Genomic DNA, 23,808 nt, shown 5'->3' with positions numbered 1-23,808 from the left:
TTTCTCTTCTGGCATATGTAATTTCTAAGTGCTGGAAATGTGCTTAGCAATGCACAAGGCAAGCGCTACCAACAGCCTTTGCCCTTTAAAGCACTTAGAGTTTCATTAGTGAAAATATATGATCATTAATAGATGTGCTACTAAAAATTGGCTTAGCTCTGCTGTGAGGTTGGAGAGGAACAGTTTTGTTCTTTTGCTGCAAATTCTTTGATCTGTTTCTTCTATTAGCTGTTTGATGTTACAGTTATTTGAATTTCATTTCAGTAGCAGCACATTAATTTGCTTTTGGGTCTGTTTTTTGATTATGTTTTGCAGATTGGAGAATTCACAACAATAATGGTCTCTACTTTTAGGATTTTTTTTCCTAAACAAAAATTACTTGATATCCTCTTTCTTCCAGCCAGGATGATTTATGCTACTGTATGATGTGAGAAATCCTGCATCTTTGGCTGTATGTGGGGCCTACTCCAACCGATAAGGTACAATGGGTTTGAATGATCTTCAGGACCTCTGGACTGAACACAGCAGAGACCCAACATGTCTGAAGTTTCTGAGTCCCACTGTAAGGTAAACTTTTTTTATATATATTTTTTTTGGGGGGGAGGAGGGGGACGGACAATATGACACGTAGACCTGACTTATGTGAAGAATCTCATCTAATTAGTTGAGTTGGAAAATCACATAAAAAACCTTTCTTTTCGTACTGAGATCATGAGGGAAAATCCACTAATCCACTAGAATGGGAATGGTTAGAATTTGGTTATCAAAATCCTTCAAGAGGATCATATATTTATGTATATAGCATTAACTAAGTAGCAGAAATGCAGATTCAAATTCCAGAAAGAAAGAACGAACCCTAACCTTTTAACTACTTCTTTGAATTCCAACTAGGGAAAAACAAATTATTTTTCCATTATAGTTGTAGACAGTACCCAAAAACTACAAGGAGAGAAAAATTTATGTAGGAATAACAGCTAGACAATAAATGAAATGTTCCTGTTTTAGTAAGGGGTACTATTACTTAATCCACACATGGAAAAACACTGTCATTTTTCATTGGAGGTTAACAGTTTTGAAGCTAGTAGGTTCAGGAGATATTTCATGGTCTAGATTATTAAATTGTAGAAGGTGTAATCAAGTAATTCAGCTAGCAGCATGCTTGGTAAAATGAGAAATTTTTGTTTAGATTCCAGTTTATGGTTGTTTGTTTTATTATTTTACCCTCAGGAAGAAACTTAAATGTTTAATTCTGCAGCTTTTCTAATGTTATACAAAGCACACAATAAAGCATAAGACAACTTTGCCTGGTTTATACTAGAACTTTTAATTAAATGTTTTTTTCTTTTATTTGCAAGCTGAATTTTAAAACAAAAAGCAACAGTAGGAGGCTTTAACTGCACAATGTGCCTTTTGAGTTAGAAACAAAAACTGTCATTGGTTTCTCTGGAGGAGGATCATGCCTTTCGTTTATATGTAAGGTGTGAGTTAATTTGTAGAGTTTTTCTACCTGAATTTGTGGTCTATTCACTTAAGCACTTCCCAGATACTAACAAATTATCTCCACAAAATTTTGTCAGGGAAAAGACAATTTATTTGCATTTTACGGTTTTTGACAAGGTATGTCAGAAACAGCAGACACCTTTGTGGATCTCGTGTTGTGTTCTGTGTTCTATGAAGTGACACCATCTGTACCCCCACCAAATGCCCACGCCACAAAACTGTAGTTCTGTATTGATGTGCTATCACCATTTATGCTATCAGGACATACATTAGTAATCTGACAAGAGCAGTACAGTTCAATGAAAATTCAAACTCAGTGGACCATATTGGTTTTGGACTGCGTTTGTAGTATCTTGTATTATGCAAACTGAAGTCTGCTCAGAGGTTCCAGTTTCAATAAATCATGTCTAACGGCAGAATTGTGACCTGTTGTTACCTCCAAAGGGTGGGGATCAAGGTGGCCTTGGTGTAACCTTTCTTTTACCCTTTTCCATCTCCGTCTCAGCTTGTAGAAGCCAAACCACACTTTTGTCAAGAAATTGTCTAGGTATTTTCATACAGTATTCTGATAGGCACCCTGAAAATGTGCTTTTAGCAGAGCGTGAAACTGAAGATGTTGCTGCAAACTGAGTTGGAGCATGTTGAGGACTTCATATAACACCTGTGCACCCAGGCATTTTTGTATGCCTATAATTACAATTACATTTAATGGCATGCAAAGTGCACATTCAGTAGAATCTACCCAAAAGCTTGCTAGACTGAATTCTGAAGCTGTTTTGAAGCTACCTGTCCATTGTTTGGTCAAACCAGAATATGGTATAAATAGAATATAGACAGTATAGAATGAAAGTCATGCCCTTTGGTTAACTTTATATGCATGCTATATTAAAAACATAGGAGTAAAAATGTAAACCAGGTGAAATAATTCTGTCCTAGTGTTCTAGGAGCTGAAACACGAACTACTTCATTCCACGGAAACATGAGCTTAATTCTTACCACATTCCTAATCTAAGTGTGCAAAATGGTGACTTCAGGTGAGTTTCAGATAGACAGCTAAATGTCTAGGCACTTCTTTGGTTTTCTTTGTTTTATTCAATGTGATGTGAGCTGATTGCTTGGGACAGGACTTCTACTGGATGTGAACCTTGCCCTCCATGTTTTGTAATAGCTGTATTTTCAAAAGGTTTCTCTTAGGTCGTGAGCTCTGTAGTTCCATCACCCATTAATATGAAATATTTGCATCATTATTTCTAGTTGAATGATACACTTTTTCAGAAGTAATAACAACAAAAACAAAAAAAAATGCCTAAGAGATTTTAGCAGAAAAGCAATAACCTGGATCCCTCTAGAGGCCATTTGTATAATATTTGGTAGGGAAAAAGAATTAAACTTGTTTCCCAATTCTCTGTCCACAAATAAAGGAAGCTTATCATGTTACTGCCTATTATCTTGCCAGCATGCTTCTGTTGGGTGGTGAAAGCTGCATAATTATTGTACTTGCTCTTCCTTAAACCAGATCATACTTCTGACTGAGTAATGCGGCAGGAGTTTTACTGTACATTAATTCGAAATCTTAAATTAATTCCTATATGCTTATTTCCTTGAATATTGCTTTTTAAAAAATGAGTGTTTCATGTAAGACACTGATCGATGCACCAGAAGGATAACTTTCTGTTTGCAGTAGTATTGCCAAGGAGCTAATTAAACCAGCTAGACAAAAGGAATACTATTACTTTCTCATATGTGTACATTTAAGCAAGGCCTGTGTGGATCTGATTCTAACCTCAAGTACTGTGGCATTATTCCTGAGCATGTGTGTGAAAAATCCAAACTTAATTAACTAAAAGACAAGACAGGCTGCAAACAATGTGCCAAAGTGTGAGTAATTTGAGTGAAGAAGAACAGTGCTCAGCACAGCAAGGGAATGAGCAGAGCTTTCTAAATCCTTCACACTACTTCTGCGATGGAAGCAATCAGAGCACAAATTTAAGAGGGCACTTAAATTATCTTTAAGTTCATGCCTTTTGAACGCTGTTTGTGATGAAGTTTGCACATTAAATGCTTCCTCAGCCTGAGAGCATATTACTCCAATAGCTCATTCAGGACAATCTGCTTATTGGGGTGTGTGCATTGACTAAAGGATAGAGATAACATTCCAGGTTATCAGTGTTCACTGTGAAAAAGCAACCTGTGAATAAAGGGGATGAAGTACAAGTAATGTTCCACAGTCTGTCCTTGATCGATTAAAAAAACTTGCCACAAAACATCAAACCAATTTAGACAGCTAATCAGAAAAATCAGAATGTTTTTATAGTGATCTTGGTAAAATTCATTGGGTAAACTTTGCTCTTTGTGGTGCTTGCGCTTTGTATAATTAGGGTTGTATAATTTGAGTAAATAAGTGGTTTATGATTAATGTCCTTTAAAATATTTTTAGCTCAGCTCTAGTTCTCGTGCTATTTATCCTAAAAGTTTATCATTCTTATCCCCTTCCTAGGAAAGTGTTAGGAAGTGTTATCACTATGTTATTACACAAGATCCTCCCAAGCATTAGAAAAATCAATTCTAATTTTTAATGAAACGAATGCAAAGAACAGTATACTTTTATATTTACTTCTGGCATAGAACAAAATTGTTTTTGATCATTCATTATATGCAAAATATCCTGTTATACACCATGAAATGTAATTTCATCCACATGAGTGAACACTGATGAGGTACTTTTGAAGAAGTGTTGGATAAAATCACTATCCATGTTCAACTTTGCTTCAAAGGGGAAAAGCATAATGTTATAATGAAAAATAAAGGCAATTAAAAAAAATCAACAAAAAAAGGCACATTGTTATGCAGCATTACACTATCAGGGAAAAAAATTTGTATCTTGCATTCATCTCACACTAGGATATGCAAAATATATGCATAATTTGAATTGATTTTTTTTGACCACTAAATGTCAATATATCAGTCTTTAATAGTCTGGGGATATAGTAAAGAAATTACTGATAGTGTCAAAATCTCAGCCTTACTTTCATATCGGAGCTGAGCCAAGAACTATTGATGGCAAGGGAAAGACTCCAGTGGGCTTTGCATCATCCTTCACTCTGCTTTGCCACTTTGCTTAAGTGCCACTTTACATTTTTTCTATGTACTTGTTCATGATAGAAGTTTCATTTCAAACCAGGAAGTATATTTGAAAGGATGTGTGAGCTGTCACCAGGTACTTTTAAGCAATGTAATTCTCTTATTCTGGGTTGATCGACTGGGTAATTGATTTATTGCTGCTTACTTTTGGCTCCATAATTAAGTGGGAAGCAATAATTCAGGGGCTGCATCTGCCAGTAAGTGGAGCTCTTTGCTAGTCCAGGGAAGTCTTCACCAGGAGCTTTTTTTTTTTTTTTTTTTTTCCAAACAACTGTAGAGTTGATATTCAGTTTTTCTTTAGCCCTTTGGCAGCTTCCACGTTATGTTCTGCTTCTGTTGGTTTACAAAATGAGAGGATGATGACCAAAATTAATCAGATTATAAATTATTTTATTTCCATGGAGATTTTGTTCCCTTCCTCTTTGACAGCCAACTGTTGTATCCATTCACTCTGTTCCTTAAAAGAAAGAAGAGATTTTAATACTTTAATTTTATCTTTATTTTACCTTTTTTTTTTTTGTGTGTGTGTGTGTGTAAGAAACATATCCTGGTATTTTTAATAAAAATGGGGTGGGTTGTCATGACAGGGATTTGGGGAGGAGGGAAGGGTTTCCCATGTTTTTCACACTGTGCACTTATTACCCACTGATGGGCATTTATAGTAATGGTTCGTTAGGGTGCAGAATGTCAACCCAGTTGTGCCATGATCTACTTTGTGCCTTGATAAAAATGTTACAGTGTAGGAAGGGGAAGGATCTGCTTTCATGAGAACTGGTCTTCCAAGAATCAACTATATTTTAAATTATTTTCTACTCCAAACTATCTGGGTTAGGAGGGATTGCTAAAGAAAACATAGCTTTCCAGTCATATCTAGAGAAGCAAGAATTAAACTATATTCAATCAAGATGACATATCAGGATTAGTTTTCTAACTTAAACTCTCAAATGAATCCTCGAGGAAAAACAGACTGAATATAACATTACTTTGCTAATCTTGAAGGTATCCTGCTTTATATACTTTATTGATGTTGAAGTCTCATTTATTTATGCTGGTATGTGGTTTACCTGGTATGTTACTCCATATATCCTGGCAATATTTTATCCTAATTATTTAATGTATACATTAGCTAATGCTGGGTCAGCCAGCTCTCTGAAGGTGGCTCATTTTGTGTGTAAAGTGCATGCTGCAGTGCTTGTGTTTCTTCCCTCTGAGTTTGTCAGCGTTCTTACTGGCCCACAGTTCCAACTGGTATTGCTAACCTATTCTTCAAAGTAGAGCAAGACTATTTTGGCAGGAAAAATAAATGGTTAAATGTGCAGCTATGACAATAAGAAAGGACAGAAAGAGGAAGATGCATTCTCTCCTTACACATTCTAGTGTAGGGCAGGGAAACTGCTCTCTCCTCCTGTTATGGGGATGAGTTAAGCAGGGAAATTCACCTCACATGGGAGATGACTTCTGCCAACTCAACAGCTTCGAATTGAAGCTGAAGGGGAAGGGAGATTGCATCTCTGTAAAGGTTTCAAACAGTTAAAACACTTTTCTCAATGCTTCTGATGAATGTCAGTCAGTAAATTAATAGCATTATTCGTGTTAGTAACTAAAAAAAAAAAAAAAAGCCAAAGAAGTGGAACACACCACCATCCCCAGTATATAGGTGGAGGCATAGATTACAAAACAGATTAAGTGAATTGACACATGTTGAAGTTGAAAATTGTATCCAGATCTCTTGTGCCCAAAGCATACTCCATGAGGCCTCTCGCTTTTGCACTTTTTGAACTTATTGATGAGCCTCAGCTTTCCTCTTCTTTCATTGCCAGGACAGTGTTCTCTGGAAATGCTTTGTAATCTTGTGTGCTTGGCCAGACCTTTATAGCCCTGGGAGACAGATTCAAGTAGAGCTTAGAAGCAGATCTTGTTAGACTAAAATCTCAAACTTATTAAATAAGGAAAATTCAAAACAACAAATTAAGAGAAAATGGAAATAAAAAGGGTTTGTAAACCAGTGGCATAAGGCTATGACAGCCTTTGCAAGCTGCCTGTTGCTTCTATGATTAGCAGTTGAGTCTCCACAACTTTCTGAGCTGCAGCGAAGCATTCAGGTTCCAGCTTCCAGGTCTGCCCACACTGTCCCTGAAGACTCTTGAAGTTTCTTCCCCTGAATTTACTCAGCAGCTTTCCAGAAAAGATGCAGCCTCCTCTCTTCTTCTTCTGACCCACTGACTTCTGAGAAGAATACGACATAAAAAATGCAAAAATTAAATAGCTGCAATCCTCCCCTTGCAGAGGATCTTTCTCACATGGGAAGGTGGAGAGGATCACTGAATCTGGAGAAAAAAATGCTCTTAAACAAACAATAATAAGGGCTCATAGCTATAGGGGAAACTATGAAATGAAGGGGAAACAATGTATTAATGAGATGAGAGCAGCTCATGCCAGCTTTCTCCCTGTAACCTACTGTGTTTCTCAGCCTCAGCAGAAACCAAAGCTCACCTGTGCTTTCCTTCAGGTCTTCAAGGGATTGATTGTTTTTTGAAGTACAAAGACCTACTTCATTTAGCTGTTAAGGGCTTTCATTGCTGCTATGAAGTCTCATAGATTCAGAAAAATACATCTGTATATCTCTGCAGGATCACATCGTTTTACTGCTGATACAGCATAGTAAGAGTGCATTTTAGATCACTCCCAGGCAAATCTGGCTTTTACTCCATATAAAAGTCAGGTCTCCCATAAACCATAGCTCAGTTCAGAAACATACTCAGAGACTGTTGCCTCTTAAAAGCAAGGAAGGCAGTGAATAGTTACGTTCAATCAACAACAAAAAAAGCCACAAAGCTTCCCTTAAAGACCACCATGTCAGTGCAATGAGCCTTAAGGCTTTGGTAACTTATATTCCTCTCAATTGTGTGTGACTTTGTTAGAGGATTCATTAGTTAACACTAATGAGTCCTTGCCTACACATTCTCATCTTCATAACTAATGCACCAGCACTTGTCTCAGACCATTACAGTAACATTACATCAACCTATATAGCTAACTATGATTTATTAGACTGCAAAACAAAAGCAATGTAAAAATTGGCTAGAATGGATGTTGGGAGGAGAAAAAAAAAAAAGTCAGACTAATCTCACATTTTTCCTTAAAACATGATGCAGCCATTCTATCCCAATCGAGATCACTGTATATTCTTTGCTTTACCTTTACACTTAGAAATACCATCTAGAGCAAACCAGATTTTGCAACTGTATTTAAAAATGCTCTGACAATTTACAAGAACATTGCAGGAGGTGTCAAAACTCTAAAATCCAGATAAGGGCTAACTGACAAACTGCATACCCATAAGTCTAAATGTGGAGAAGAGTAACATTAACTTCAGTGGAACAATGCAGGAACTGTAAACAAGAAATGCTTAAGTGCTGTGGTGGATCATTGCCTTTCTGCCATGTTTTACACCAGACTAGCTTTGAATTGAACTGGAAAGATGGGGTAATGGAGCCATCGTTCATAGGCAGCCAGGGCACATACAACTTTTTAACACAACCACACCTTTGACTTGAGTCAGTGTTGCTGGCTTAAATTAAGTAGGGGGTTATTTTGTAGCTTTATGTCTCTGTGTTGCAATCAGACCTGGAGAGAGTCTCTCAAAAGAAATGTCTGAATCACTGGAGTCATTTTAAATCACTGTCACTGCAGGAGAGGCAGTAAGTGCTATGGTACTGAAAACTGCTCCCTGAGCAATCAGGTGCTGAAAAGGGAGTGAAGCAGAAAGCTCTGATTGGCATTAGCATTCAGCACCAACTTGTCTACTCATAACCAGCTTCCAATTTAAGGGAGGTACACACCTTACCATAGCGCACTCCACAGGACAAGAACATATATATACCTCAAGAAAAGGTAAAAGAAACAGACATACGACAGTGATAAATTCTTTTGTCATTTCTCTCCTGTTGTGCTGTAAACAGTCCTCTAGTAGCTTGAATACACTGCTTTGGTAAGTAGTTTGATGTTTAATTATTATTTTTGTAGGTTAGGCTATCAAATAGGTGTAGTCTCTGGATGTGCTGCAATTGCTGTCAAAGAGAGAAAAATTAATTCCCAGGTATTGCTCCTTTGTATCATACAAATCATAGGAAAAAATGTAATTGGGGTCAGCTTTGGCTGCCTTTTTGAAAATATTCATGTAGGGACTTTTGCCAAGAGTTTATTTCTGAATCCTTTGTGAAAGTAAAGTAAGTTTACAGCAAATCCAATAAAATAACAGTCTGAATGAATGTTAAATCACAAGGGAAAATGTAAAAGAGTTTAAAAGTTTCTATAAGGTTTTCAAGAATATAGTGGAGTTATAAAAAAGAGGACTGGACTGACCTCCAATAAAGTCAGGTAAAGCTATTCATGAACAGATGTAATATTTCTGACTTCAAAAAAACTCATCACATTTGGGGAGTTCTGCTGCTACTTAAACAGTGGTTATGAAAACAGGTTCATAAATAGGTAGCGTGAGGTCTACTGATAAACTCAACAAAAGCTGTTTTATATCTATTGCGGAGATAAGACCAAACCTGACATTTAAATTAGATGTCCTTCCTAGCAGACTGAGGGGAGAGTAGGTAGATAGCTATATCCACTGGCAGCTGTATTCCTTCTGTCCTACCTTTTAAGCAGTCAGTCTTGGGGAGGGGAAGGAAAAAAAAAAAAAAAAGAAAGAGAGATTTCCTTCTTTTGGGAGAGAGGGGACTAACAAATGAGCTCTTTCTGCCTTATTAAATATTAGGGATGCCAGATCTTTGCTTGTGTCATCACCCTCCTTTTTTTTTTTTTTTTTCCAGCTTTGGCACAAGGCTTAGAGAATAGATGGAATAAGCAGTGTAAAACTTATAAAGCAAAAGAAAAGGTCATTCTGTAGAAATAAATATTGAAAGTAGGTCAGTGGCCTCCTTTATGCTGTTCTGGCATGGTAAAGGTCATTAAAGGCCCAGAAAGGGTCCCAGAGGTTACCCCATGGAAAAGGAAACATCTTCACTTGGTGAGCATGGCTCTGCAGTATAGTGTGGAAGGCAGGGGTGAGGTGAAGCAGCTCCGAATTCCATCAGAAAGCAACGGAGCATGGAAAGAAGAGGAGGAAAGTGGCAACCTTCAGACAGTTCAGGGTAGAAGTGACCCAAAGGCTCAGGGGCCATCAGAAGGTGGAGGTGGGACAGGGACACTTGTGCTCCCCTGCCAGGGCCTGGGAGCTGCAGTCCTGTGGCCTGAGTGTGAACCCTCTCTGCCACCAAGTACTTTGCTGCTGACAGAGAATTTTCCTTTGGGACTTCTAGATTTGTATTAAAGCTTTTTGCACCTTTCATCTCAGCTTGCAGAGCTGCAGTGAATTTGTAGTTGAGACTCTAAACTACCTAAAACACTAGAAAAAAAAGTGTTCTTTTAAGCAATTTTAATGTATCTCTCTAGGGCGCTGATGTTGCCAGGGTGATCACGTAGTAGACCAGAGAGCAGGGAAATACCGGCCTTCTGTGTTTTGGGAAAGATGGCCTGCAAAATCCATTTTACTACATTTGTCCCCTTCCAGAATGGTTCTTATTGAGAGCTTATGGCTCTTTGACTCTCCCTAGTGTATGCCTGTGCCTTTCTTAATGTGAGCTACAGAAACTTCAGTCATTACAGACCTGAGGCTGCAAACCTGCACAGACAGAAATCCACACCTGTTTTGCATTTCATTTCCCTCTGTACTAAGTGAGAAGTTGAGAGGGCATATCTGAAGAGATACATCTCAGGAGACGTGCATCCACAAGAAATAAAATATCTGGATTCATGGGTAGCATCCAGAAACATCAGGACACCTTTTACATGTGCGGTCAGTTTCTCTCTGTAGAGTACATCTGCAGAGACATACAAAGACCAGGCTTTTTGTAGAAGTCCAGATCCACCACCACAGTTACCTGACTCGCATGCCATTTACCCAGAAATCCTGTATACACTTCAGGGAAGTGTCACTGAGGGAGCATGAAATGCTGAAAACCTGTTAGTCCCCTAGTAAATCTGCTTTGAAGACAGTAAGTTCTAATTTGATCCACTGAACTCAGAACAACACTCCCCTGGGCAGGCTGGATTTACAGTGCCTCCAACGAGTGCAAGCACAGATCATCACCATGGCCGCAGGGGCTTCAAGGGCTCATAGCAGTGGCACATTTGACTTCTTAGTTCTCAGTTACAGCCAGAGCTTTTTCATTTGGGCTGTACTTATTTTCGTCTTTAATAACATTGAAATTTTGAGAGTTAATCACCCAGGTTGAATTCCTGCCAGTTCTGTTTTAATTCAAGAATGACTGAACGATGTTGATGCTGTGAAACCTGGCCTGTAATCTAAACAGAGCTCAGTTTCAAGCATCAGAATAAATGTCTCTGTCCATCTGGGCTTAACCCTTATCCTTTCCCTCCTGATGCTCCCATGTCAAATTCATCCTCTCTCCCACATGCACCAGAAAGTCTTGGAATCAGGTAGCAGGGTCTGTTCTCTTGTCCCAAGTCACACATAATGTCTGCAGGAGAAAAATGCTGTTGTTACTCGCTATGGACTGGGGGTCCTGACTTGCCTTCATGTCACTGCTGTGGCAAAAGCTGGTTCTTATTAGTGCCACATGAATTTTCAGACTACATCAGCAGCTTTATGGCACCTCGCTTCTCTCACAGCTGAGCAGGGATTATAGGTTAATTACTACCTCCAGTGGTAGATCAAGGGGTGTATTACACTGGGAAAAAAGTTTGGTATAAACAGCTTTCCTGAACCCTCCCAAGTCAGTCTTCAGCCTGTTTTTGGGACAAAGCCATTCCACCTTAGTCCTCATGGCAAAACCACAGACGAAATAATGAAGGAAAACTGGGAACAGGCTCACGTAGGATTCATATTTCTGATTCTGAGGCCTTTGTGCAGTCAAGGGGAAAATTGCTAATCTTTTTTGAGCAGTGTGTAAAATAAATCTGAGAGTTCATTTAGAAATGAGGAAAATAGACAAGAGTATTTGGCATATGGTATGAGTATGATGCTTCCCATACTGACCATTTTTGCTTATTCAAGGGGTAAGCAGTCTGGTTATTTTTGAAGTTCTTCCACCTTTGCTTTGTAATACAACAGGAACAACATTTTTTTTTTCTTGGTTTTGTTTTTTAAAGTGATAAATGTTCCATAGGCTTTATGCTGTCTGTAATTTAGAGGGAGATGGAGATTTATGTGGGATACAGTTATTCTCGCTGTTTCTTTTGGGGTAATCTTTTTAATGAAATCTTTGTCCAAGAGCCAAATATAAATATGAAGCACTTGTCTTAGTAAATGAAAGTGCTACACCAATGAATATCCTACAGCACGTATATCCTAGTTTTAAACTCTGAATATCTGAGCATTTTTTTCACCCTTCAGAAGGGTGTAGCTGGCCGGTGGACAAAGTTTTGTCCTGCAGCTGCTGTTGCAGCCAGTTTCTTGTGTAGTAAAAAGATATAATTCCAGTGCTGCTGTAAACTTCATCACTTATGAAAACATTTCTGCACATGCTGGACTGCAAAGTGACACTTGCCAGGTGTTTTCTGTGTTTGAGTACATCTGCTCTGCCTGTCACTGTAACTTTCTAATTGTAAATGCTGTTGGTCCTGGGCATGACTCTCCTCTTACTTTCACCACTGACATGTTATAGTATCTCTTTTCATATAAACCAAATTATAGCAGTCAGTGCCATGGAATTACTAACACAGTAGTCTCTGAACTATTAAGGTGACTGTGGTGGCAGCATGGAAACCTAAAGTTTCTACAGTCCATTCTAACATTACACCTGGTAATAGTGCTCTTGGGGGAGGTAGAGAGGAATTTCACACTATTCTCTATTGCCTGTGATTTAAGGTAAGAAGATCTTACACTGTTGGACACAGCATCTCTTATTTATTGAGTGATTCCCTGCACTTTATATAAATAATTGCTGGAAAAGCATTAAAAAAGTTAATTAATTAATTTTAAGTTTTAAGCTTAATTAATTAAAGTGAAGTTAATTAATCTCTAGGCATATTTAGGCTCTTAAAAAATTCAGGGCAATTTTGTTTAAAAAGCTAAAATGTTTTAAAAGTGCTGTTTTTGAAGTACCACAGACTCTTGGTTATATCCTTTCAAGGATATTCAAAGAAATGTAGCCTACTAAATGTTTAATTTAATAGCTGATAATATGATTCAGGCTCTTTAGGCTGAGAGCTTTCAAAAACTTATTCGGCTTGTTTATTTAGAGTAGGGACACAGCATATAATTGAATAAACAATCGGTTAATTAATATTTCAATCTTGCAGTATACTTCATTTGTACGTGTGAATGATAACCTCTTTGGCAGATGTTGGTTTCAGATCATAAAGCAGTGTTCCACTACAGGAACAATAAACGGCTTTTCAGTCCCCACCTGTGTTTTACTTCTGCAGAAAGCACTATCAATCTCATATCTTTTTTTATAGATAATGCATCAATATTATGGTGCTGGCTTGAAAGTTGAGATTTTGTGGTCTTAGATCCTCTGTTTAATAGTAGTTTGTCTTTCACTTTAGCGTGAACCATTCATAGGGAAGGCAGCTCAGGCATCCAGACCCTGTTGGCACAGCACTTCCCTCAGCTTCCCAGGAACCTGGGCCTGTTGGAGGCTGGTGTATGTTTGCCTGGGTAGGTGTGTAGACAGTAACAGGCATTGGTTGGGTTGGCAGGCTCAGATGAAATACCACAGAAACATGGTCAGCTTTATTTTCTTTCTGCCCTCTGAATGTATGGCTGCGAATAATATGTACTTTGGGGTTGTGCTTTTGGCATGGTTTTCTGCTTGTTTGTTTGGATTCTTTCAACTGAGGAAAATAGCATTTGTAAAGTGCAGATACATTTTGAAAAACCACAATAAAATGAAAGAAAATGACCATAATTACAAAGACTGACTAAAAGTCAAAGATAGAGTTGATCAAAGTCATCACCCAAACTTGCTCTGTACTTTTCCTGTGGTGTGTCACAGCTCCTCAGACTTACGTTGGTACTGCCAGTCCTGTTTCCTTGACTGTCTTTCTCCATGTCTCTGTCTTTTTGTAGAAGTCCTGAGCCCACAGCTGCATGAAGAAATAATATACAGACAAACTTTAAGAATTCATATTAAACCCAAGGTTAATTTTAGTCTGTAGTTAGGCTGAGGTAATCAGACTGAAAGCGTAAAACCTCATTTTTTTCTCAGACTTCTCTTACAGTGCTTTTTTGAGGATCCTGGAATTTTTACCATTTTTAGACTTGTTCTTTGACAGTGATTCCAGGAAAAAATGACAAGCATGAAATTATTGAGAAACTGTAGATTCTGTATCATTGGCCCAAGGGATCTGACTGGAGGATCATAGGAGTAATTTAGCAGCTAGTACAAAAAGATCTACTTAGAGATGTTCAGACTTTGGTACATGGGATTTGGGTTATGATTGAAGTGGTTGTTGGGTGCACAATAAGCTTGTGACCAGATAATATTACCTTTACGTTGACCTTTACATTTTTCAACTTCATTGATAAGGAAATACCATGAAGATCTAGCTGTAAAGGGGGTTTTGTGGCCTGCACCATTCTGAGCAGTAGTCAAGTAGTAAAGCCAGTAAGATAATCATTCTGCCAGTAACATCTGTGCAAAAGAAAAGCTATGCATGAAACCCTTCACCTCCTTCCAGAGCCAGAAAGCTTGGGAAAGAACGTAAGAACATCCACACTTGTGCAACAGCAGCCAGAAGCTGGGGAAGAGAAGAAAATATTGGCACAAAGCATAAAAGTCAAACTAAAGGCTCAGGAAGCAGGAAGTTACAAGTGAAAGCCAGACCCCCATCTACCACAGGGCTGATATAATGGGGAGAAGAAGTTGTTGAAGTGTGGACTGGCTCTCTGGTGGGAAGGCTGTGTCCTCTCTACCTACGGTTCACTGGAAGAGCCTCTGGTGTTTGCTAAAGGGGCCTTACTCAATTCTGAAATGTCTTTATTGCTAGTAGAGTTGTCTTTGGCCCCATACAGTGAAATGTTTCTTCTAAAAAAAAAAAAGACAAACCAACAATCCAAAACCACAATAATAGGAATAAGAAACAAAACCAAATGAGTTTATAGTAACAGACTGGCTGCTAACCTTCTTGTACACAGATTGTTCTCATTTATTTTTGGAATATGGCGCTAAGCTCTAGATTTATTCAAGAGCGCTCTGAGAAATTTACTTTCACTGTCCTTTATTATACGACACAACATGTCAGAACTCTCTGATCTTGTTTTCTTTCACTTTCTACCTCAGTTTGAAAGACTTTGTCTTCCTGGCTCCTCTGCATTGTATTCCTTGGCTTTTATAGAAGTTCAGTTTCTGTGTGCCAAACTCTTTTCACACAATGTAACTCAATCCATATGTCCACTTCATACAATTGAATACAAATCTCTGGCAGATGCTCTCTCAAAATCCAGCTACTGCTTCAGCATTTTTTGTCCCATGCATGTTTTAAGAGATTTCTGCAGCTTTAAGTTTTGGCAATTGGAAATAAAACAACTTCTTTCCTACAATAGATTTCCTAAAACTCTTAAAGATTGGTTCTCTTTCTTCGCTCAAAGCATGGTGACCTGGTAATTATTTTCCTAGTCCCTCCTGTTTTACAAAGAAAAGCTAAAGGTATGAAGACATCTTTTAAAAAGTGTGGAAACTCCAGTATTTTGCCTAATGTTCCTTTGCCCCGATCCAGTGTGTTTGAAGCACAGGTTGGATCTATATTTTGTGCTTGGTTACGGATGTTGTTCTGCCTATTCATTGCTGTAGGAAACTGCTGAAGTGGTAGCAGTGGGCTGAGTGTTGTGTTTAACCATCACATTGCAAAGAAGCTCATTTTCTGGATACAAAATAGCTCTGCCAGGTTTCTGCTTCTGTTTTAGACAGGAAAAAAAAAAATCAGACTTCTACAACAGTTAAAATTTATTCAGTTTCCTTATCTGAAGACTACAAATTTCATTTTTATACTTGTGAAACAAAGCTGTATTTTCATGCATCCTTGTTCTGTGACCAAGCTCTGTAAATGAAAAAGATCAAACACTAAAAGATGTGTGCACAATGTGCTTCTACTACACTGAGCTTGAAAAAAAAAATCAAGCCGTAAAAACCGTCTGAACCACCAAAAGGAGTCGTGAGGAAGTATGATTGCTTTCAAAGGTATCTGGTAAGAATATGTGTTTATAAGTAAATTAATTTCAAACAAAAGCAATTTATCTTGTCTGAAGATTCACATGGAATATAGTGCAAATGAGTTAGAAAAACAAGAACAGGATGCTTTAAAATTCTTACCTATTTAAACGCTGCACTAGGCACTTTCTAGTTTGGGACAGGATTTAATTGGATTCTATAAAGCGCGCTGGCAGGATGGTCATTTTCTTACCAGCAGGTAACAGCAGTTCCAAAAAATGTGCTTTCTCCAGTGTAGCTGTAGGAACTGTTGCTACTTAGAAACTAGCAAAGTCATTAATCACAACAAAAAGAACAAACTGTTATATAAAGCAATAATTTTGCCAGACAAGTATTTTAAGTCTGTCTAAACCAGATGATCAGAACGTATTACTCAGTTCTTGGTTTATTGTCTCCATAAAACATTGGAAGGATACGTGTCTGGTCTAGTAATTTATTTTATTTTATTTTAATTTAATTTAATTTTATTTTATTTTATTTTATTTTAATTTTATTTTATTTTATTTTATTTTTATTATTTTTTTCAGGCACAAATATGATGATCTTCTTAAAGTGGGTTGGTTTTTCTTTTTCAGTCCTTCTGGTTCTTGCAACATTTTTACCTTTTCGATGCTTAACTTACTGTCTACTGCAACAATGCATTGAAAACGCTGAAAAGGAGTGAATACCAATAGGAAGCTTCACAGGAGACGTTGTTATCAGGAGGTATGTTGCTGGTAGTAACCATGGAAACTCATTTAGGATGACCTGAAGTAGTCTAAGGATAAGTAATACAATGAAAGCAAGCACAGAGAAATTTAGACTGATTAGTAGGGAAAATTCAGCTCTTTATGTTGAATCCTGTTAAACAACATGAAATGCTACTAGGGAACATGTAGATGCATGAGGTAATTTAAAATTATTTTGGACAATGGAATTTGAGATTCTCTTGTAGGAAAGTCTTTTGGCAGGAGAAGGGCTCTGTTGATCTCAGATTCATTTCAGATAACATTAATTACAAATTTTATAATTCCATGAGTCTTGCTCTATACCAGTAGCTTTCTCAGTTCAAGTACTAAGTGTCTCACATATATCTTTATGAATCAACACTGGAAATCCCTGTTCACTGATGATAATCCCACTCTTTTGGAAAATCTTGATTGAAGGAGGAGACATTTCAGAGACTAAGCCAACAACATGCTGCTTTAGCAAGTATATAAATTAAATAGATATTTCTTAAGCAGAGGCCTGTAAGTGGAACTAAAACAACTGATTTTCTCCTAGTTTACAGCAAGTGAGGGAGAAGAAATAATTTAGTTAGAAACTTGAGTTTGAATAAGAAGTTATTTGGTTAGAAATAATTTCATAGTCACTCAACTACTTACTTTGCATTTGTATTCCATTTCAGAGAGTCTGTGAAAAGGGAGTACAAGAAATAAGTAAATGGAAATGTAAAGTGAAATTCAGATGTGGATGAGTAAATACAAATACATTGAAAGCTGGCAAAATGAGGTGAGACAAAATTTTAAGATATACTAATTTACCCTACACAAGCTACTTACTGGTTCCAATGAGCTTGTTCTTCCATCCTTGTTATGCTCAGTTGGATTTTGCTTTGGCACCTTTGCTCTCTTGCTAACCCTGTTTTAAGGATACAGTTTTAAACAACATCCTGGCTTACTTGTGCCTTCTGCTCTCCTAAATAGGTGAGGACTTGCAAAGCGATGTCTCACTTTTCCTACTCCTTCATATTGTTGTAGAGATTGAAGAAGTATTTTCTAATTTTGAATATTTTAAGGCTAAAGCAGTGACTGAACACAGATTACCTCCTCCTGGTCCTCCCACAGACAGTACATTAGTGGTAAAAAGAGAATACTCTAAATTCCTTTATCATACAGTCATCTTGGTGACTGTTATAACAAAAACATTATAACCAGGTTGTAAATATTAAAGAATATAAAATTTTAATTGGTTAGAATGTGTGCAAATAGAGCACTACAAAGAAGGGTTTTTTTAAGGCTTTTTCCTCACTTGCTAAAAAGAAAAAAAAAAAAAAAAGAAAGAGCTTTCTTGATTCAGTATGCATATTGAGCTTGGTAAATTGCCCATGTTGTCAAAAGACAGTGATCCTTTCTGTGGCATTCTCATGAATGATGGCTTGCACTACACCCTGGTTGGAGAGACAACTTGTTCATGTTGTTTTGAAAAGTAAGATGGCAATGAAATGAGACATTTCATTGAAGAAGCTGGTAGACATTTTGGACATTACCTCACTTTTTTGTTGTAGGGCTTTTTTTCCGATAAACCCAGGAAAGTCACTTACACAGAGTTTTCCTTCTAAGGATTTTGATGGTAATTTATTTTTATATTAATGAAAAGCAGCAGAGAGAAATCCTAAATGGGTGACTTTCTAATTGATACTTGCCTGTGTTATAAATAATGCTACATCGAGTTGCTATTTAAAGTGCATTTTTATGCAATAAGATTAGACTTGTTGGAATTGATGGGTAGAAAAACTGTCTTCACCTCTCCATCTTTGCTGTCATCTTTGCTCAACATTTGGAAATGTATGACCTGTAAGAGTCTCTTGGAAATCCCAAAGTGATATGTAGGAAGCAGCCAAGTGTTACTAGTGCTATCTGCTATCTGGCTTGTACAGCTTCTTTGATCCCACAGGTGTGATTTAGGCAGCTCTGATCCTGCTTTTACACAACACTTGTTGTAAGGAAGTCAAATTGTCTGTCTCTAACACCTCAGATTCATAAAAGACATAATTGGTATAAAGCCACCTTGGGTCTTCTTACTAGATGTTCAACTTTAGGCTGAATACATCTCACCAAAGCTGAACTCTCCTGACTATATGTAGAAATGTTCCACTTAATAATTTGTACTTTTTTCTAAATATTTTGAAGTATCATTTTCAAGTATATTGAGACACAATTTTTGCTTTGCTGTACTCAGTATAATCCACACGTGAGTGTTCTTTATGTATCCACTTACATTAATTTAGCTTCAAATCTGCACAAAAATACTATTCTAGGATAATATGGTGAAGAAAAAATCAGTCAGCCTTTGAACTGTATTTGACCTACCAGAAACTCAGTTTAAAATCACCAATAGCCCAAGCTCACAAAGACAATAGAGACTGAGGTTTTCAGCCAACTTGTACTCAACAAGCTCTATAGTTTTCCCTGATCTGTAGCAACACAGAAGTGTATTGACTTAAAATAGTCTATAGCCATTTTTTCATTACAAAGATGTCACAATGTTTTTTGTTCAAATAAATTTAACAATGCACTATTGTTGTCAATTCAGTATCTTCCCAGGCCATTTCTAAATGAACCAATTTAACAAAACATATTTTCATCCTGGAGAGAACAGCCAGGAAAAAGCAAACAAATGAACAAACAAACAAAAAACACAAAAGTCCTTTGGTGCTATTTAGAGTGATGAGACCAGTTTACGATTGTGGTGGATGCATTTATGCACTGCAAGAAATGGAAGGTAAAAGCACAGACTGTGAGATCAGACTGGCTTGACCCAAATCAGAATTCTGAGAATAAATCCAAATAGTTTACTTGCAGTGCTGTTCATGCAGTTTCCTTTCTTTGGCCACCTTTCTTCCTCTTTGATGATGAAGACACTTCAGTCTAAGAAGCATTGGATGAGTCTGGAAGGGAAGGGAAGGGTGTAAAGCAAATGTAAGAAAATTGCGATTTCCACTCTCCTGCGGGCTCAGGGTCAGTGTTGGTTGGGCTTAGGTGCTCTGCTCAGCCTTGCTGTGTCCTTGGCGGAGGAGCTGGTAGTGGCTGTGCAAACTGTGGCTGTGCAAAAAGTGGCTGAGTTTGAAGATGCTCGGAAAAGTGTAGGTATTCCTGTGCATCACCAAAATAATTATCAATGGAGGTCCCATTTCTTCTCATTCTAAGAATTGCTGCAAGTCTAGGAAATAAGCTTCATTTTACTGGAAATTTTTAATCTCAGCTTCAGGAGATGAAGCACTTCTGCAATAAAATTAATCTTTGAATATACATGCTGTTGCACATGCTTTTTCTTATTAGGAGAATTAACTTTTAGTGCTGAAAAAAACAGTGTAAAAATTAAAGAGGGCACCAAAAACGTAGTATTGAAAAGCACATAAATCAGTTTAAAAATAATAACTTCTCTAGTTGAGCTGTTTATTGCCATTCATATTAAAATTTTATGGGACAGTAAAAATGTTGGTTATTTCTGTGCATCTGACCATTAAACTGGAAGCTTGCACATTAGTTAGAATAATGAAGTTCAAAGCACATACTCATATCTGAATGGCCAAGTCATCTGGAATTTTGAAATACTTTAAGTTAATGACATAAAAAAATAATGTATTTCAAAGAAGTTACACAAAGTTAATATAACGCAATATAAGCGGGTAAGGAATGATTAACTGTTAGGTAATAAATTGTTTTCTTAAGAAATTTCCATCGGTACTACTTATAAAGAGTCTTCCACAGAAGTACACTTGGTTCAGCACAATTCTACCTCTTGAATAACAAGTGTAACAAGAATCTGAAAGGTAATCACTGCTAGTAAAATTTGCCAATGACAAAAAATTAGTGAAGTAGCCGTAAGTAATGGTGATGGATCAGTTCTACAGTTCAGCTTGGGTGAGAAGGCATACTTACTTGAACACAAATGACAGGCTCAGTGCAAGTGTCCCTGGCTAAGAGATATTACCGTGTGTGCTGCAGGAGATTAGACTAGATGAACGTAATGATATTTTAGTGGCTCTTGAAGCTCCGTACAACTGTGTAGTCTTCAGTACAGTAAAAACACCCTTGGTCAGTCTATATATCAGATCTCTGTAAATGACTGTGAAAGTATACTCTGTGGAGAAGAGGTTTTGTTTTGCTTTGTTTTTTTAAGCTTTGTTTTTATAAGTAACGGTTTATTGCTTCCAAGATATGCCTCCTGTTGCTAAGATCTACACATTTGCAAAAAGAACTACTTTTTATGCACTTTAGGAAAAATGTTCTTTATAGCCTGTGATTGCAGATGGGTTCTGGTTATTATCTTTCAGTCTGACATCACATTCTCCTCATTGAACATCTTTTTGCATTTCCTTTTTGTCACTGTGATTCTGATTATTTACACAAATAGAAACCTTTAAAACTAAATACTCAAGTTCATATTTTCACTAGTTTGCTAACATCTATTGACACACTGTCTCCTGCAAAATTTCTTTATGCTCTTCAGTGTTGTAGTTTTAGCTGTCCTAAGTCCTGTTTTGAGTCTGGGGTTTTAAAAGTGTCAAAAAAAAGGGAAATATTTAACTCTGGTTTTCACTTCAAAATCATACAAAAGGAGGAGTCTGACAGTTTCAACATAAAATCTCAAATCAGAACTATTTTTCCTATGCCTGATACCAGGGCAGCTGTAAGAATCTGTAATCAGTGGTGTGATTCATACTATATCCACTTACATTTGAAACTAGATAAGTTTTCCATAATCTTAAATTTTCCTTTATGCTTCCTGTAACACCAGTAGTTAACCTCTGGCCTTGCTCTCACTAAAATGCCCCTTTGTTGCAGGACTTCTTTCTGTGACGACTCCCTCCCTCCAAGGTGCCTTTCCTTTCAATGATGATGACAGTGTTGCTGAGTCTTTATTGTTTACTTCATGACATATTTAATATAAATAGCTGCTACCCGAGATGTAAATTCTTCTGTGGAACTAAGCTAAGTGATCACTGGCTCAGGGTAAATAAATCCTCTGTGACCTTGGGCAAGACACTTCAGTACTCTGTAACAAAATTCTATATAACAAAATGTGAATGGCACCACTTCAGCTATTGCTTAAGAAGAAAACAACAGTAAAGCTTTTTGCTTCTTGCACTATGATAATACATACCCAGCAGGTGTTACTGTTCACCAGGAAAGAAATCACTGAGTACATTAGCACTAAGTAATTAACCATGTACAAGTTCAAGATTTTGAGAATTTTATACTTATACACAAGTGTTTCAACTTTTGAATCCATATGTAGAGACTTGGGAGTTTGCTTATTATTACTTTAAGACAAGTAAAAAAAATTGTTGTTGTTCTTTGTTCATTACTGAACCTGCCATGTGAAGAGTTCAATTTTTGAGTGCATTGCATTCAATTTGCTTGGTAGATGCAATAAAGATCTGAGCCCTTGAAGTCTGCAGAGAGCTATCTGTCAATATGTTATTATAACATGGCTTCAGGAAAACTACAAAGTCCACTGCTGTGGCACAACCTGTCCCTTTCCACCACACTGAGAAATTCCACACTGACATCACCAGGGGGTGATGGGCTGCGGCCATCTGCAAGGAATGCTTGTTTTCTGAGGTGGGAATATAGTTAGGTTAACTATTCTGTTATGATTTAACATCAGTATTTTAGTTAGTAATATTTATACTTTTCAGAAAACTAGGTGCTCCTAGGTACATAGGAGGTACAAATATCTTCCATGATTGTAACTAGGGAGAAGTGCCTAGTTTGCTTTTATATTTACCAGTCAGTTGCCAGTCTTGAGTATTAAAACAATAAACCGCTTCTAACTGCCTCACTTTAAGAGGTGATGGGCTGGATTTATTTCTCTTTTTCTACCAAACTACCCAGAAATACAGTTATTTCTTTTGTTGATGGTTGATGACTTAAAAAATAAAAACAAAAAAAAATAACATCACTTCCTGTGGTATTAGTCTTCTAACCCACAGCTCATCTCCATCTTATCTTGCAGACTCACAGGACTGTTCCTCTTCCCCAGACACACTGGAGCTCACATGCAGGTACATGCTTCCTGCTAAGCCATTAATAAACAGCATGTTGCTGTGTTTCCAACAATTTGGAAATCACAAAATACCAAATACATATTGAGCATATCAATTAATTTAGCTCACAATTTCTGCAGTAAAGGATTGCAATTGTTCTACACGGTGCATTCTGATCCTCACTGTGATTTCAAGTTAGGTAACTGAGAACCTGCAGATACTCACTGGTGGGTCGGGACAAGGGATTTGCTCATTCTGACCTCAGTCACTGACTCCAGAAACCTCAGATAAATTTCTGCTAGAGAAGTTATTAAAAGAGATTCCTACGTCTGGGTTACAGGTATGCAGCTTCTAACCATGACTGAAGTTTAATGCAGTGATCTCTCTTCCTACCTGTTTTAAATGTGTCTACAGTGTTGCATATAGAGAAATCTAAGGCTTTTGCAGTTTAGTTATAAAAGAATGCGTTGGCTAAGGTAACTTTATTCTATATAATGTTTTTATAATTTCCTATTCTTGTTCGTTGCTAAATTTAAACATCATCAGAATATGATAGCAAGATTTTTGCAATGTGTGAATTGAAGCAGGTATGTTTGCCTGTCAGGTTCATGAGGCGTCATCTGCACAGGTGAGACCCTGTGTAAACCAGCAAGGACTTTCCTTCTGTTCCTTGCACTTTCATTTCCAGGGGAAATAAAGCCAGGCCCACACAGGCTGCAAGAGAAAGTGGCCTCCAACATTGTCTCTCCTTGATTCCTGATCTGGATAATCAGAACCCTGAGACACACCAAAGCATACAGGCAGCCTGGAGAAAAAAAAAAAAAAATGTGGTAAGTGGTTATCTGAATTTGGATTTTGAGCTTACATTTGCTTTCCGATAAGGACTCCTTGAGAGGCTCTAACTAACCAGTACCTTTATATAGTGGTATGCAACTCTTTGTTTTTCTTTATAAATTTGGCTTTATTCTGGGGACTTGGTTTATATCAACTCCCCCCCAAAAAAAAAAAACAGAAAAGTTTTCAATGTTACTCTGTTATCAAAAAAAAAAAAAAAAAAAAAGATGCTATGCTGTTTCTCTGTTTGGGTGCAATGATACTTAATATGCTTTTCAGAGAGCTGCATGGCTTGAAGTCAGAGAAACCAGAGCTTTTCTTCTGACCTTTCTCATGTCCTTTGTATAA

The 23,808-nt window shown here is 37.3% G+C and overlaps 1 long non-coding RNA gene across 1 annotated transcript in view; it reads left to right on the top strand.

Moving 5' to 3' along the window:
- The window catches only part of LOC121074636, a 45,946-nt gene extending 22,369 nt beyond the window's left edge, over positions 1-23,577 (top strand). Inside the window, exons 4-6 of the long non-coding RNA XR_005822453.1 lie at positions 401-567; positions 22,596-22,644; positions 23,231-23,577. This is a non-coding gene — a long non-coding RNA (uncharacterized LOC121074636). The remainder of the gene's footprint in view (positions 1-400; positions 568-22,595; positions 22,645-23,230) is intronic.
- The last annotated feature ends 231 nt before the right edge of the window (positions 23,578-23,808 follow it).

The sequence above is a fragment of the Cygnus olor genome, chromosome 9 (assembly GCF_009769625.2).
Source record: "Cygnus olor isolate bCygOlo1 chromosome 9, bCygOlo1.pri.v2, whole genome shotgun sequence".
Lineage (NCBI taxonomy): Eukaryota > Metazoa > Chordata > Aves > Anseriformes > Anatidae > Cygnus > Cygnus olor.
Note: the sequence above shows the minus strand (reverse complement) of the source record. Positions and strands in the feature narration are given on the sequence as shown.